The following is a 15,733-nucleotide window of genomic DNA, read 5'->3' as shown; positions in this document are numbered from 1 at the left end:
ATACACCTCGCCATTATGTATCCGGTTCTAGGAGGTAGAGGTGGCACAATTTGAGATTAAGACTTCCATCATCTCAATGCTTCCCAATTTTTATGGGAATTCGAATAAAAATTCTTACAAGCATCTTAATCAATTCCTTGAAATTTGTTCCATCATCCGCATACCTAATTTTGGTGATGATGCCCTTCGAATAAGGCTTTTCCCATTCTCTCTTAAGGACAAGCCCAAATGCTAACTGAATTCCTTAGAGTTGAACTCGGCCACCAATTGGGTCACCATGCAACATGAGTTCTTAAGAAAGTACTTCCTAATTAGGAAGACTAACTAGCTGAGGAAGGTGATTCACTAGTTTCTCACAATTGGATGGAGAACTATTTTTCGAGACACGGGAGCACTTTAGGGACCTCTTGCTCAAATGCCCACATCACCAAGTCCCTAAGTGGCTATTAGTTCAGACGTTCTATGAAGGATTAGCTGAGCAAGACCAATCCATGGTAGATGTATCTTATGAAGGTATTTTCCTCATGAAACACGAGAATGAGGCTTGGGCTCTCTTCGAGAACCTTGCCGGCAATATGTTGTTGCTACTTGTAGACTGTCCCAACCTTCCTCTTCCAATCCTAAGGGAGTCTATGAGTTAGCTGCGAGCCATTACCTTGCACGCACCTTTCACACTATAGTGAAAAAGTTAGATCAGTTCTTGTACTTAAGATAGCAACCTCAGCATTTGGCGTGTACAGAGGTGTGCGCCATTTGTTATGATCCTTCACACATATGTTATAATTGCCCCCATGTGCCTCCCCTGCTTGAGTTTGTGCACGAGGAATTTAAGGCCACCCAAAATTGGTATGATAGGCCGACCAATGATCCTTACTCTAGCACGTACAATCCTGGTGGAATAAGTATCCTAACTTCTCTTGGAGGCCACAAGCTCCGTGTTTTCAAGATTAAAGACATTAGCAATCACCCACTGCTCTGCCTCCTTGCCCATTCCAAATCTCTCAAATTCCTCCTGTTTCTACCCCTAGACCTTCATCTTATCAGCAGCCATCTCCTCCTTAGTCCAAATATGATTCTTTTCTAGAGACGGTTGTTGACCTTATAGGTCGCACTCGATCTTGATAATGACAAATATTGACATTTGATGATTGTCAAGTGCTTGTGCAGGCTCAAATAAATATCCCAAGGAAGGACAGGACACTTGAAGAAACAAGAAGACCGCGAAGACTTGTAATTTGTAATTGTAATTCATATCGGTCTGTAATAATTTATATGAGTCTATAATAGTAACCTAGGCTATGATTGTATGCTTATCACCCACACATCATGCATACAGAATATAGCGTAAGCTGAATTAGGCCATAACAAGACCCTAGGCTCCAACATTAACACACATGGCATGAAATATATAAGTGGGTTGTAATTGTGCTCAAAATTGAACAAAACTAAGCAAGATAAGAGGTCTCGGGTGAGTGAACCTTTGGAGTTGGGTGCCCGAACTTTGAAATTCAAAATGTTGACCAGCCTTCGGGTGACTGAACCCTAAATGCACACATCTTCCCCGGGCGCCCAAACCCCTCGAAAGGGACTGTTCACTAACTCGGGCGACCAACATTTTTAGTTCAAAACTACCCTCGCGCGACCGAACACAAGGATTCGGGCCACCAAACGTTTGACCGGGCACCCGAAGTCACTTAGCTTTGCTACTAACTTTGATTCGAGCTGCCGAACTCTGACACGGGTGACCGAACTCACCCAAATCACTTTTATTAGTGTGTCTATTCAGGGGACCGAACCTAGGTTCAGCCACCCAAACCTCTCCCAGTTAAAATTAATTTAACCGTGGTAAAATAGGGTTATTTTGGGCTAATCAAATTTTAATCTTTTGGGACTTTTTTAATAATACCTATTTTGTCCTAAACGGTTATATTTTTGCACTTGGCTATAAATATGCCTTCATTTGTATGATTAGAGTGAGATTAGCAAAAAGTGATTAAGCCAAAAATTCTCTCTACTGAAAAATCACCCTTTGCCCAAATACTCTCAAGTTTACATCCATTTGATAAAATCGAAGTTTGTAAGAGCTTATCTTATGTTTATGTGATTATTGTTCCTTGCTAATACTCCCATTTGTGTGTGTGCTTGAGACTTTTCTTTGGGAGCTTAGCCTAGGTTTATCCCACGGATTTCTCCGTTATAAATCTTGCGTGGGATTAAAACCAAAGAAGCTTAGGATATTTGCATCCCACTGCAAGTGTCCAATAGCTTTGGTTTTGGTGTGCAAAGGTTTTTCAAACAAGCAAGTAATTTTTCAAACTAGTATGTTTTTCAAACAAGCAAGTAATTTTTCAAACTAGTATTGTGCTGCTTACTTCATTGAGTAAAATCATTTTGGAACTAGTTTGATTATCTGTCTAGTAAACTTGAAATATTGGTGTGCTACTGAAATATTTTATCTAGATTCCAAGTCTCTGCTTGTGTTGAATACTCATATGCATCACACTGATTGTATTGTGTTGAATACTCTTGAGCTTCATATTGATTATACTGTGTAGAGTATTGATTGAACAAATCTTGCATCACTAAGCTTACACTGTATTCATGCTATTGATGTGTATGTGATTATGTGCATTTGCATACAAATCTGCTTTACATGAAAGCACTATTTTTGTATCGTTTGATTGTAAAATCTGAGTGTTTCTAGGTGTGGCTTGAGGGGGTGGTAATCCAGCCCGATAAGGATTGTATGTAACCATTGAGGTCAGCCCCTTGAATTGACTTGGTTTGTATAGGTGCCGCTTCACCCATTTAAGTGAGCAAGTTATTGTGGTAATCCTTGTGCTTGTTAGCCAAGGCGGGGACGTACGCAATTGGCCAAACCTCGATAACATTTTTGCTTGTCACCTTTACTTTACTGCCTTCTGGTGCATGTATGTTTGATTAAATTGTTTTATTTACTTTCTAATATACTTTTACATGACTTGTACTAGATTGACCATAGGGTTGTGAATATACTAGTGTTAGGAGATTGACCTAAAGCTTAAATTTAAAAAAAAAAATGCCAACTCACCCCCCCTCTTGGGATCACGGTAAAGCTAACAATGGTGTTGAAAGCCCTCAAAGGCATTGAGGCTGATCACCAAGTTGATTGGCAACTACTCCACTCTCACTCCCAATCGATTGCCAATTTAGAAGCCACCATGGGGCCACTAGCTACCTCTTTGAGTAGGAGAGATGAGGGTAAGTTGCCAAGTCAGCCTCTGGTGAACCCTAAGGGCCAATATGGGGTAGAATGTGAGCCGAATGCTGAACCTTTGTCATATAATGAGCAAGCATAAGCTGTAACCATTCTTTGAAGTGGTAGGGAGGTAAATAATAGGGTTGGTGAGAAGTTAGACCAAGAAAAGGGTGGGGAGAAGATAAGGGAAGAGCCCAATGATGAACCATGTAATCCTCCTTCTCCTAGTTTGGTAGCTCATGCCGAAACACCTACCTCTCCAATGATGGAGCACTTCCCCATTATGTACCTATTGTGCCATTTCCTGTAGCTTTTCAAGCATCCTCTAAATCTAAGAAGGAGACCACAACTAAGTCCATCATGGACACATTTAGGCAAGTTAAGGTCAATATTCCTCTCTTAGGTGCTATCAAGTAAGTGCCTGCATATGCTAAGTTCCTTAAGGATCCGTGCACGTAGAAGTGAAAGTTGAGGGTGCACATGAACAAGCTAGTTAGGCTGGCCGAGCATGTGAGCTTAATTCTATTAGGACACATTCCTCCAAAACTTAAAGAGCCTGTCGCTCCAACCATCTCTTTTGTAATCGACAATTACACCATTGACAGGACTCTTTTAGATTTGGGTGCAAGTGTAAACCTCCTTCCTTACTCGGTCTATAAGAAATTCAATTTAGGAGAGCTAAAGCTCACCCCAGTCACCTTGAGTTTCACCGATCGATCAGTAAAAAGGCTCCGAGGTGTGATAGAGGACATCTTGGTCAAAGTTGAGGAATTCTGTTATCCTGTTGACTTCATTATCTTGGATATGGAACCTTCGGACTTAACCAAGGACCCAATCCTTGTCCTATTGAGACAATTATTCTTAAGTAAGACTAATGCATGCATTCAATGTAGGACTGGGATTATGGATGTGTCCTTTGGCAATATGCAACTCAGGTTGAATGTATTCCATGCTTCCTAACATCCCCCCGTTGACGTCGTTGACATGATTGATGAATGTGTTGAGGAAGTGGCTCCCTTAATTTTATGGAGGGACCCTTTAAAGGATATACTTTAGCCTAAGAGCCCTTCTATATCTGGCTTGTAGGACTCGTATGAGCAGATTCTATCCATTCATTATTCGGCCTCCAGTTTAGAGGAATGGCTATGGGTAGGTAAGATGTGGTTTAATAAGGAAATTGTGGAAGAACCCCTTATTTTTGAACCACGGTGAGTTCGACATGAGCCTTTATTGCATCTAGCCGAAGACAGTAAACTTAGTGCTTCCACGAAGCAACCCTAGTATTTTTATTTTTCCTTTTTAGTCCTTAGGTTGTATAGTGTAGTGTAGATAGGGTTTAAGGTTCGTAGATTAAGTTTTAGGATTGATGAGGTGCGACCAGGGCATGACTAGTACACATAGGTGCGACTTGGTCGAAGCCCTGAAAGTCATATGAGTTTCCAAAATACCAAGAGGTTCGACCATGGGCGCGATGAGCACTACCTTGGCGCAACCTTGTTGAATCTTTGGACTTTTCTAAACTTTCAAATTACCGAGAGGTTCAACCATGTGCGTGACCAGTACTAAGCTGGGCGCAACCTGGTTGGGAGTCAGTGTTCTTGTTTAAGTAGAGGGTGCGACTAGGCACGACCAGCACAAGGCTGATGCGACTAGGTCGAGTCTATACGAAATCCTTTTAAACCTTTTTTCTCCTGCGATTCTCCAACTCCTATTCTCCTTATTTCTTGGTCGATCCTCATCACACCCACACTCGACCTTGTCGCCTGACCTTCCCTCACCAGCTCTGAGCCTCTGGTGACCTCTGGCCCTAGCTTCGGTAACCCTCTTTGCAAGCGACACTTTGTCTGAAGCACTTAGGGTTTTGGCCTTTGGTTTTCCTCTACGCTGGGGCTCTTCATTTCCCCGTCCAGCACTGGTACCCCTTCATCTTCTTCTTTTGGCAGCTCTCGTCTCCCTTATATAGATCTTCACCGTCTTGACTATTTTCATACTTCTCCTTCCAAAAATGCCTCGCTGATTCGACTCTAGGCTTGCCTCCAAGCAACCTTAATCCTCTGTTCTGCCTCTAATAGGAAGAGGGTTTATAGTCAGTTGAGAAATGAGCCATCATATGGGTCTAAGCATAAGCCACCTGCACTGGCACTGTTGAGTGATCGAGCGACCTAGAGTCCACTAGCTTAGTCTTCTAGGAGGCCGAAGGCCTCGAGGATGACCCTGGGCGACTATCACTTCAGGCCGATGCATGCATTCCGGCTGGAAGAGACTCGGGTCCACAAATGGAATAAGTGTTGCATTGAGATCCTTGAAAGGAGAAAATTCAACGATTATATGACCCCACCGACCGCCTCCTATCATCCCCAACTGATTCGGGAATTCTATCGGCACGATCCGCACACAGGAGTCTGGTCCACTATCGTTCAGGGCATGGGGTTTGAGCTCACCCCTGCCTTGGTTGATAGGGTGCGGTCTCACACAGAGGTCGATGACATACCGTGGGACGCTTTTGATTCTGAAGACATCCACCATATCATCCGACAAATGTTTCACGACCAGTATTATGATGGAGGTAATATATAGCACGACACGTGCACAACGTTAAGTAGGGTACCAGACTACCTGCTCCTATTAGATTAGATTCTCCAACACAAAATTTGCACATCCACCCAACACTCTGAGCAGCGCGACATCCATCTACAAGTCCTATTCATTATGTAGAACAACATGATGGTGGACATCCCTCAGCTAATCATGGACGAAATGGTCACGTTCTATGTAAAGAATGTGAAGCACTCGAAGCTGAGGAGGTTGACACTAAAAACTGGATGCGGTCATACTGTACGGGAGCCGAAGAGGCCCCTTATTCCATATGCTCAGCTTGTCATGTCGATGTTGATGTGTCTGAAGATCAACCTGGGGAATCCTGATGCACACATTCCCATCAACGAGGTCGCCACTAAGAGGGCATGGCACCAAAGCTTGCAGTTGGAAACCACGGTCAAGCTGAAGGTTCACCAGTGGGTTCCATTTTAGGGAGTCCCGGGGTTCAATTCCTCATACCAGACTTCCTTCACGATCCCGAGGATGAGTCCGCATGCCCACTAGTGCTTCCACCTCACTGCACACTGAAAAAAGAGAGAGGGAGCTTTCCACTTTCGCGGTGGCACCTTTAAAGACCGTTCCACCAGCGATGACCCCTCCACCATCAACATCCCCCACTATGCCTCAGGCAGGGGATAATCTGGGCTGCCTACATATTGAGTTCGAGACATTCCAAGTGGAGGTACGCGATGAGCTAATAACAACCAAGGAGTCGATTTCCCAGGGATTCAAAGCATTGGTTGAGGTGCTTCAAGTATGTGTCCTGAGTGCACTCGCGACCTTCCACTCTCCGAGATTCTTAATATCGACTTTGACCCTTGGTCCTTCTATACCTCCAGCCCCTCTAGCTCCCGCTACCACAAAGGAGGCATCATCATCATCAACTCCATCTTCACCATGGCCATCTCTGTCATTTCCCCCTCTCAGGCAACTCCATCGGCCAGTCCGGTGGTCATGATCGAGGTTGAGTCCTCCAATGAGGAGGAGGTAGAGGCCTCTACCGTAGATATACCACCAGCCACCACTACGGGCTAGGTTCAGTCCTTTGTGAATTCTTTTAAGGTGTCGTGCACTACTATAGAGCCATCCACTGTGCCATCAGACACTTCGACACTTATCCCACCAGTTCCATTTATGACGACTGCCCTTATCCTCTTGATAGATGTTTTATGGTCTTTGACACCACTTCACGTGAGGCCACCCCTTGATGTCTTCCCTCTTCTGCACCGTTTGGTGGAGGAATCCACTGTTCCTAGGGACTTCATCGCACTAGTTATTTCTGATGCTCCACCAGTGGCACCTGCGCTAATCCCATAGGCTCCTACTTGCATGCCAACTCCTACTCCAGCTTCACCTGATTTGCCAGTTGTGTTTGGAAATGTTTCTGAGGAGGAGGAGGTTGCTTTAATCCCACACTCTAAAGCGGATAGGCAGTCCGATGTTGGTACTCTTTTTGATGCATCGAGAGATCTAGAGGGTGGCGATTTTGATTATGATGCCAGCAGGTCCACTGAGGAGGACTAGGATAGGCTAGATGCTTGGGATCCATTTTTTGCTCTTCATCATATGTACTATGCTTACGCACACCTTTTTCATTTGCATTTTCTTTTCTTTTTTCTGTATTTTCTTTTCTTGCATCTCACCATGATTTTGAATGGTTGTACCTATGCTTGTAATGTTTCTACCTACATTGTACTGCCTATAAAATTAATGCAAATACATGGTGCTTTTGCCTTCACTTGTATTTTGTGCTTTCGTGTACCATTGCGGTTCTCTTTTTATTTTTGGATTTTATGTGGCTGTTACTGACTCAGGTTAAACTTGTTGATCTTTTAGCACTGTGCAATGTTTCCTTTCCCACACTTTCCAGGTTCTACCTTTCCACACTTTAGTAGGGACACTGAAGTTTTAAGTTGGGCGTAAGGAGTTAGGAAACCACTACACGGCACGTGTTGAGCACCAAAATGACACATCTTTTTTAAAATTTTTAGTGACATTATATGTTTCATGCCATGCTAATATTTTTTCTACCCTGTACATACTTCTATATCACTAATATGTTACATGCTTAGGCTCATCACTAATGATTTTGTTGAGTTGCTTGTGCGTAGTTCCACTTGATATAGCCAATGTACTTGTTTTGCAACTCTACGTGGATTGACTAATGATTCATTAACTTTAATATTGTGGTTTAAGCTCTTGTATTCATATGATACTTCATAAGGCTAGGATGGACTTACAAGGCTAGGACGCACTTTCACATGATTCGTAGCACTTAGGGTTCCTTGAGAACACTGAGAGAACAATTGTGGAGACTATGGCACCTTGTGAGGTTTTATTGAGCCTTCTGTTTTTGTGAGAGTCATTTATATGAACTTTGAGTTCACAGAACTTAACTTTCCTTCCCTGGATATTCTTTGCATGCTAGTCTTTATATTTGCATTTGCTAGCCTAGAGGTGATATCTAGTGGGGAGATATAAACTTGGGTTTTGTAGCTTACTCAAGATATGAAAATTGAGCCACCACTAGAGATAGACAAAAGTCATAAACTCCTTTTGAGCTTAGTTTCTTATCGGTAGCATGAAGACACAAAAGTTGTGATGATTGTACTAGCTAACCATGAAAGAAAAATGTGTAAAGAAAAGAATGAGTAGAAGAAAAGATATGAAAAATACATAAAGTACTTGCTCTAAATACAAAAGGGTCAAGCTGGGGACATAGCACACTATCCTTACATGTGTGAAGCTTCTTTAGTTGTACAATGCATATGATGTATTCAGGCCCGATTTATGAATAAGTCAATCCAGGGTGGTCTTGGTTAGATGTGGGGAGTAGGTGAGAAGGCGCTAGGGTGAAGGACCAGACACCTCACTAATAGGCTGGATCCCATTCTTATGTGACTAGTTCAGTCCCATTTTTAGTGTTAGTTCTTCAAAGTATGTGGGATGTTTAATTATGCATGTCTTCCTCACATATGAGAGTGAACCCATCTTCTTGAGTGTTTTTTAGAGTATGCTAGTGAGGCTGAGTCAAGATGACCACTTTGTAGGTGTCCAAGGGTGACTTAAGTGTGTTGAATCATTTACTTTACACATGCCTTGTGATGTTGCCTATCTATACTTGAATTTATATGATGATATTAACTGTGAATTGCAATTGCTGATTGATTCTTTATGAGTTGTGTTTTTCTTGATGGCTATACACTATTGAGACTTGCATGAGTGATTTGCTTTGAAGTTATTTTGTTGACTCTACGAGTCCAATCCTGTTTGATAATGACAAATCACTTGATGTTTGATCTGTGCATTGAGTTTGTGAATATGACTTATATTAAGCATGCATGGAAAGATAACAAGTCATGGACGCCATAAAGTAAAGATTATACATTTTAGAAAGCATCATGGAACTCAAAGAGTATAAGAATCAAAATGCAAGCGGAAAAGGTCAAGAATGTTTTGGGAATGGGTATTTAGAACTCATGTACTTACATTTTCGTATGATTTATCTTGAGGCTCAATACAACTTAGAATGATTTTAGGATTCATGCATTTCATGTAGATCATTAGAGTACATACATGGGCTTAGAAATGTTTTTAAAATCATGGAAAATTTGTTTTATAAAAGATCCAAGCAAAGAATCAAAGTAGAATTTTAAACTAGAAATGAATATGTGTGAAAACGGGGATTTTGGTAGCTTGTAGTTATCCTTAGGCGCCTGAAGAATTTCTTCAATAACGTGAAGATTAAGTTCGGTAGCCTAAAGAATTAAAGGGGAAAGACAGAACCTGGCAAAGGTACCTCGGTCGCCTGACCTTGGAACCTCAGGCGCCTGAAGTTGCCACTTCAGGAGCCTAATGTCGAGTTCGATTGCTTGAACTCGTGGGAAAGCCTAAAAATTAGTTCTTTATTAAAAAGACACGCGAGATATCTTATTGATCCAACGGCTGAGATCAATTCTAAGGGTAAGACACTATATATACTAAATATCTAAACCCTAGAACAAAGGGAAGACACTCAAGAAAAAGAAGAACAAATCTTGTTGAAAGAATATTAAAAATTTTGCTCTTATTGATTTACGATTGCCTACACTTCAACTTCTACTCATCGAGCTTGGGAAAATCAATTTAGAATCTCAAAGGGATCTCTCTTATACATCTTGATTGTCAACTTGGTATTGAGGTTTGATCATTTAAGTTATTATTTTCAAGAACTTCTCATCTCATTACTTGTTATTCAACATCATTAGAAAAGTTTGATCTTGAGTGTGCATATACATATAAAAATTGCTTTTGATGAGATCATTACTTGATAAAGTTTTTTAGTTATTGGTTGATTGGTCTTTGATTCAAGAGTATATAAATATACATATATATTGTTCATAGAGCTTATTATTGAAAAATCTATTTTGATTAAAAGGGTGATCTTGAAAGTACCTATACATATACAAAGCTATTTTAAACAAGATCATTATTTGATTTATGGTGTGTGATTGATTGAAAGGTTTGATTCAAGTGTGTGGTTTCTAAAAGTATCTATCTTTAGATACAGTAGAGCTTGATTTAATATCCTTGGTACTTAGAACTATAATTTTAATTGAGAGATATTTTCTGCAAATAAATATACTCAATTTTGTGATTGAGTACATGAAATAAAACTTTGTGATTTTGATTGAGTGTATATTCAAGACAAAGTTTTTGCTAACTAGTTCACTTCAATTACATAAGTGTGCATTTTTGCAAAGTGAACCAAGAACCCTAGTTTATTCCAAATTAGTTCGAATTTATTTTTACTTGAAAGTTTTGGTTAAAAAGGGATTTGTGTGTTAAGGCATATCATACATAAACGATTGTATCGTTTCCATACATTCTGAGCTTCAAGTTTTATCATATGATTATGTACTAGGACTTTGAATTGTACTCACCAGCTTTTGTTAGAAGCAACATTGAGTGTTTGCAAATTTGAGCCTAAATTGTAAACACGGTTCAGGTTGTGAACCGAGTGTGAGGAGGAAGCTGTACCTCTTGTAAGCAGCGGATTAGGAGGGAGCTGTACCTCTTGTAAGTAGTGGATTAGGAGGAAGTTGCACCTCTTGTAAGCAGCGGATTAGGAGGGAGTTTTGCCTCTTGTAAGAAGCAGATTGTAAGGGAAGTTCCGTCCCAATTTAAGGAGCAGGGATTTTAGTGGAATCCTTGAGTGGGTTGCTCAAGGTGATGACGTAGGCCGGGTTGGCTGAACCTCGTAAAATTGTGGTTGCATTCTCTCTTCCCTTATCCTTTTTATTTTTTGCATCGTATTTTAATTTCCTACTTGCTTGTGTATGTTGAATAACTTTACATGCACTTAATTGGGTAAAAAGGAATTCATTGATAAAATAACTTTAATTCAGACGTAAGTCACTACCAGTAGTTAAACATAGAAATAGGGATTGATTGGTAAATAGGTTTCAAAGAATTTTTAAAATACCCAATTCACCCCCCCCTCTTGGGATTACACCTAAATCAACATATTTGTATAGTGGAGTTATGTATGAAGGAGCCTACTTGTAACTAGGTTATATTCCTATATATGAAATGGCATGATTGTGTTATATGTTGATCTTATCTAATGACTCACTGAGATTGGTGTTTTTTGGTATCGCCTTGGAAACCCTCACAAGTCTACAACTCATCCACTAAGGTTACCTAAGTGTTTAAAGCCTTGTTGCATACGGTAAATGCAATCGTGTTTCCCATGAAAGAGGAGGTAGATAGGATTTTCTAGTCTTCTTAGATTTTGCTTTGCTCGAGAATTAGCAAAGTGTAAGTTGGGGGTTGTGATGTGTCCCTAAAATGTACTATTTTAGGCCCCCATTTACATGTGTTTTGTCTTTATTTGTCATGTATTTACCCTTTGTTATCATAGTTCAGAGTTATGTAAGGTTTGTTCATGTTTTAGAAAAGACAGGTTAAAACCAAGGAGTTAAGCAATGTGAGAAGCCAATAGAGTAATTGGGGTGCACAAAGCTCAAATTAGATGCTTAACCAAGCCCCTAGAGCCTCAATGCATCAAAGGAGAGAAGACATGGGTCAACTATATGCGGCGACCAACCACCATAGGGTGCGACCAGGTCACAAGAAGAAGACTCCAAGGTTCATACTGAAAGAAGAATGCTGTAAAGTTTGACCAAGTGCTCGACCAAGTGATCCTAAGGGGCGACTAGGTTGAGAATCTGAAGACTGACAAAGCTAGAGATCCCAAGAGTCTCGACCAGCAGCTCGATTAGGAGACCCTGAAGGGGGTGACCAGGTCAAGATATTGAACATTTACTAAAGTAGAGATCCCAAGAGTCTCGACCAGCAGTTCAACCAGGAATACTTAGAGGCGTGATTAGGTCGAGAATGCCTGAAGTTTGAATTCCTGAATTCCTAAGAGGCTTGACCAGGGAAGACATAGGTGCGACTTAGTCAACAGATATAAGGGCCAACAAACTGCTTTGCGTGATTTTCTACAGAACTTTCCTATTTTGAATTTTAAACCTTGTAAACCCTTTTGGGTATAAAAGATAGCTTTGACTATGTGTCTAGGGTTCCTCTTTGGCCACTTTTAGGTTAGTGATAGACCTAGAATGCCATTAAAAGCCAAGTAGAATAGATTTACTGCTTTCGATTTCAATTCTTGTACTAGTTTGTGCATGGAATTGTCGAAGGCTTTTGACAACCTTCATGTTAATTGTACTGCTGCTTAGAGTAGATGATTCTTGGTTGTAATCCTGATCGTTAATTACAGACTTTCGAGTTGCAATTGAAGCCAATTTTACGTGCTTTCTTTGCTGCTTTCATTTAAATACATGCACTTTCAATACCTGCACTTTAATTTCCATGCAAGTTTACATCTTTGCTTGTGTTGAAACCCTAGGGTAAAGGATAGCCTAGTGAGGGATTCATTCACTTATACGGACTAGGTTATGGTTCATGTACGGGTTAATCTTGTGATCGTTGTGATAGAGTATATCTTGGTTCCCAATCGTGCTCTGGATGATTGGTGCACCTTCGCTACTCTATGTCATCGAATGGTTCACTTAGCCATTAGCCAAAGATGAATAGCTGATTGGACATAGTTAGTGTGCATGACAGTCTAGGCTTGATTCATAATCTAAGTTCTGCATTGTAGGAGAAGTGTTAACGTAAATTTACATGCTTTCAGTAATTGTTATAAAAACCATTCAAAATCTTTGCTTTTTATTTTTTACACAAAGTGTAGTAAAATTAGGCTAGAAATGGTTAACAACTGCACACCAGTCCCTATGGATCGACACCTGACTTACCCACTGTTCTACTAAACTTGGGTTAGTTAGGTTTATAAATTTATTTTTGGTAGTTAAAGACTCAAGCCTTGGTGAGCCTACCAGGGGTACAACTGGATATGACATCATGTTCAGTGGACAATAAAATAATCAGTCAGTGGTAGGGCACATGGATGCTGACTATATAGGAGACTTGGATGATAGAAGGTCTACCATAGGACACATATTTACCCTTGTGAGAGGACCCATTTTTTGGAGGTCTATGGTACAGTCACTCGTTGCTTTATCTACTACTAAGTCTGAGTACAAGGCAGTGCCTGAGGCTGCCAAGGAAGCATTGTTGCTTACAGGATTGGTCAAAGACTTAGGTTTCCAACAAGGTGGAGTTCAGCTGTAGTGTGATAGTCAGAGTGCGAGGACAAAGCACATTGATGTGCGGTATCACAAGGTCAGGGAACTAAATGCTTCAGGAGAACTTCTACTTAAGAAGGTTTATACGTATGACAATGCGGATGATATGCTGACAAAGCCAGTCACAACAAACAAGTTCAAGGATTGCTTAAACTTGATCAACGTCTCCAAGTTCTAGGCGAGAGACCGTGCCAATCTACTATTTCGGGTGGAGTAGCAGTTATGCTTTTAGATTTCCTAAGTGATGAATATTCGCCAAAGTGGATCTTATTGGGGATGTGGCTCATATTTGAGTGGAACACATGCACCGGGAAAGCTTTGTTAAGCAAGGGAACAAGAGCAAAAGAGAAATATACTGGTTTGAGGGCAAATTGTTGATGGTTTGGTAACCGTCGACGGTTTCAAGCAGTGTGCAAAAAAGGATGCTCTCAGCTTTAAACCGTCAACGGTTTCGTTCGGCGCAGGTTACAGATTTTGAATCGAGAGACGATTAGATTGGGGGATTTGGAGGATTTTCCTTTAGGGATTTCTATAGGGATTATTTAGATAGGATCTAAGATCCCTGTACCCTTAGGGTTCGTACTTAAACAATATTTGTAACCCAAATTGTAAGCTTCACATTGTTCATAGTGAGAATCAGAGTTGTTGCTCCCGTGGACGTAGGAAAATTGCCTAACCACATAAATCTTGTGTCTTTTGATTGTTACTTTTTTTTCTTCTCATTACTGAGTGATTGTTTCTTTCTTATCGTTCATTATTGAGTGATTGCACTGCTTGTTTGTTGATTAATTCGTGAGTGTGTGAAAGAGCTTCTATTGCGCATCCATGAAGTACAAAAATATTTCCTATTTCCTTTCATACTTCCATGAAAAATTTGAAATATATGATTAAGGGATGCCAAACTCACTTCTTTATTTGTTTTTTAATAATACATTCTATGTTACTTTTTAGAAACAAACTTATGAAAAGTCAGTTTTACTTTAGTCAGGTGCAAGCCATCTTATGCTCTCTTTATTGAGGGGGAGTTACTCTTGACATAATTGAATTAGGAACATGAGCATTTCTAGTGGCAATTTGTTAGTTTTGAACAATATCTTCTTAGGTGGAATGACTGTGTTGTCTCTTTTTCATGATATTGGAGGTGTTGAAGATCTTTCATTGGAGTCCTCACAATAATCTTTAGGCTTAGAAAACAAGCTCATTCCTTGTGGGATAATGGAGCAAAACACCATACTCTAGAGATGAAGAATCTTGATACTTGGAAACAAGCTTATTCCCGATGGGAAAATGGACCGAGACACCAAACACTGGATATGAATGCATAAATGTTTGTAGCTTGATTTTAACAACTAAAAGATGGAAAAAGTATTAGAAGTAGATAGAAATCACTTTGCAACTCTAAGTTCTTTTAATTTCCTTCTAGTGTGTCTTGACAATCATGATAAAACATTATATTATTACTTTGAATAATTCAAAAGTAATAAAGCCATGTCAACAAATAATAATTCTTTTTCTTGCTACCAAAACTAGTAAGTTTTTTTTTTTTTTTTTTTTGCCATGGTTCCATAAGAAATATACTAAAATTAGGATGTATTTCCAAGGGGGGGGGGGATGAATTGGGTTATTAAAAATTTATTTGTGGAATTTCTATTTTCTTTAACCCTTAGCTAATTTAAACTTCCACACTCACACAATTACAATGTCTAAGCGATGACCGTACTATACCAATTGGGAATCCTAGATATGCATATGATATCTAAAATTATAATACAAATTCAAACTTCAAGTAATTTAGTTAATCAATTTTCCAGAGTTTGATTTTTAGCAATTCTCAATGATGTTTTCAAGAAACAAACTCCGTAATTCAATCTTGAGTTTTTTACAACTTGTGCATCAATAGAATAATCAATTTCAAATTTTTTACCTCAGTTTTTCACTCAAGAATTTAGAGATAATGCTCATTTGAATTTTCAATCTATCAACACAACCATACAACCAATATAGTAATTTGATTCAATCACAGCTAAAACCAATATTCAGCAAGTTCTAATATTTAGCAAGATCTCGAAAATAATAAAGCATATACGTAGGTTATATTTTGCAAGAATTTAAAGAGTAAGGGAAGAAGAGGTTAACGCCAGATTTTTTACAAGGTTTCGGTCGCAGCCAACGTCCTTGCCTCAAGCAACCTGCTTTAAGGATT

The 15,733-nt window shown here is 39.9% G+C and overlaps 1 non-coding gene across 1 annotated transcript; it reads right to left on the bottom strand.

Moving 5' to 3' along the window:
* Nucleotides 1–326: 326 nt before the first annotated feature.
* LOC131167160 (small nucleolar RNA R71) lies at nt 327–433 on the bottom strand. The gene has a single exon (XR_009140019.1). It is a non-coding gene; the product is annotated as a small nucleolar RNA R71 (small nucleolar RNA).
* Nucleotides 434–15,733: the final 15,300 nt, after the last annotated feature.

Source organism: Malania oleifera, chromosome 10 (genome assembly GCF_029873635.1).
Source record: "Malania oleifera isolate guangnan ecotype guangnan chromosome 10, ASM2987363v1, whole genome shotgun sequence".
Classification (NCBI taxonomy): domain Eukaryota; kingdom Viridiplantae; phylum Streptophyta; class Magnoliopsida; order Santalales; family Ximeniaceae; genus Malania; species Malania oleifera.
The sequence above is the reverse complement of the archived record's forward strand: the minus strand, read 5'-3'. Positions and strand labels throughout refer to the sequence as shown.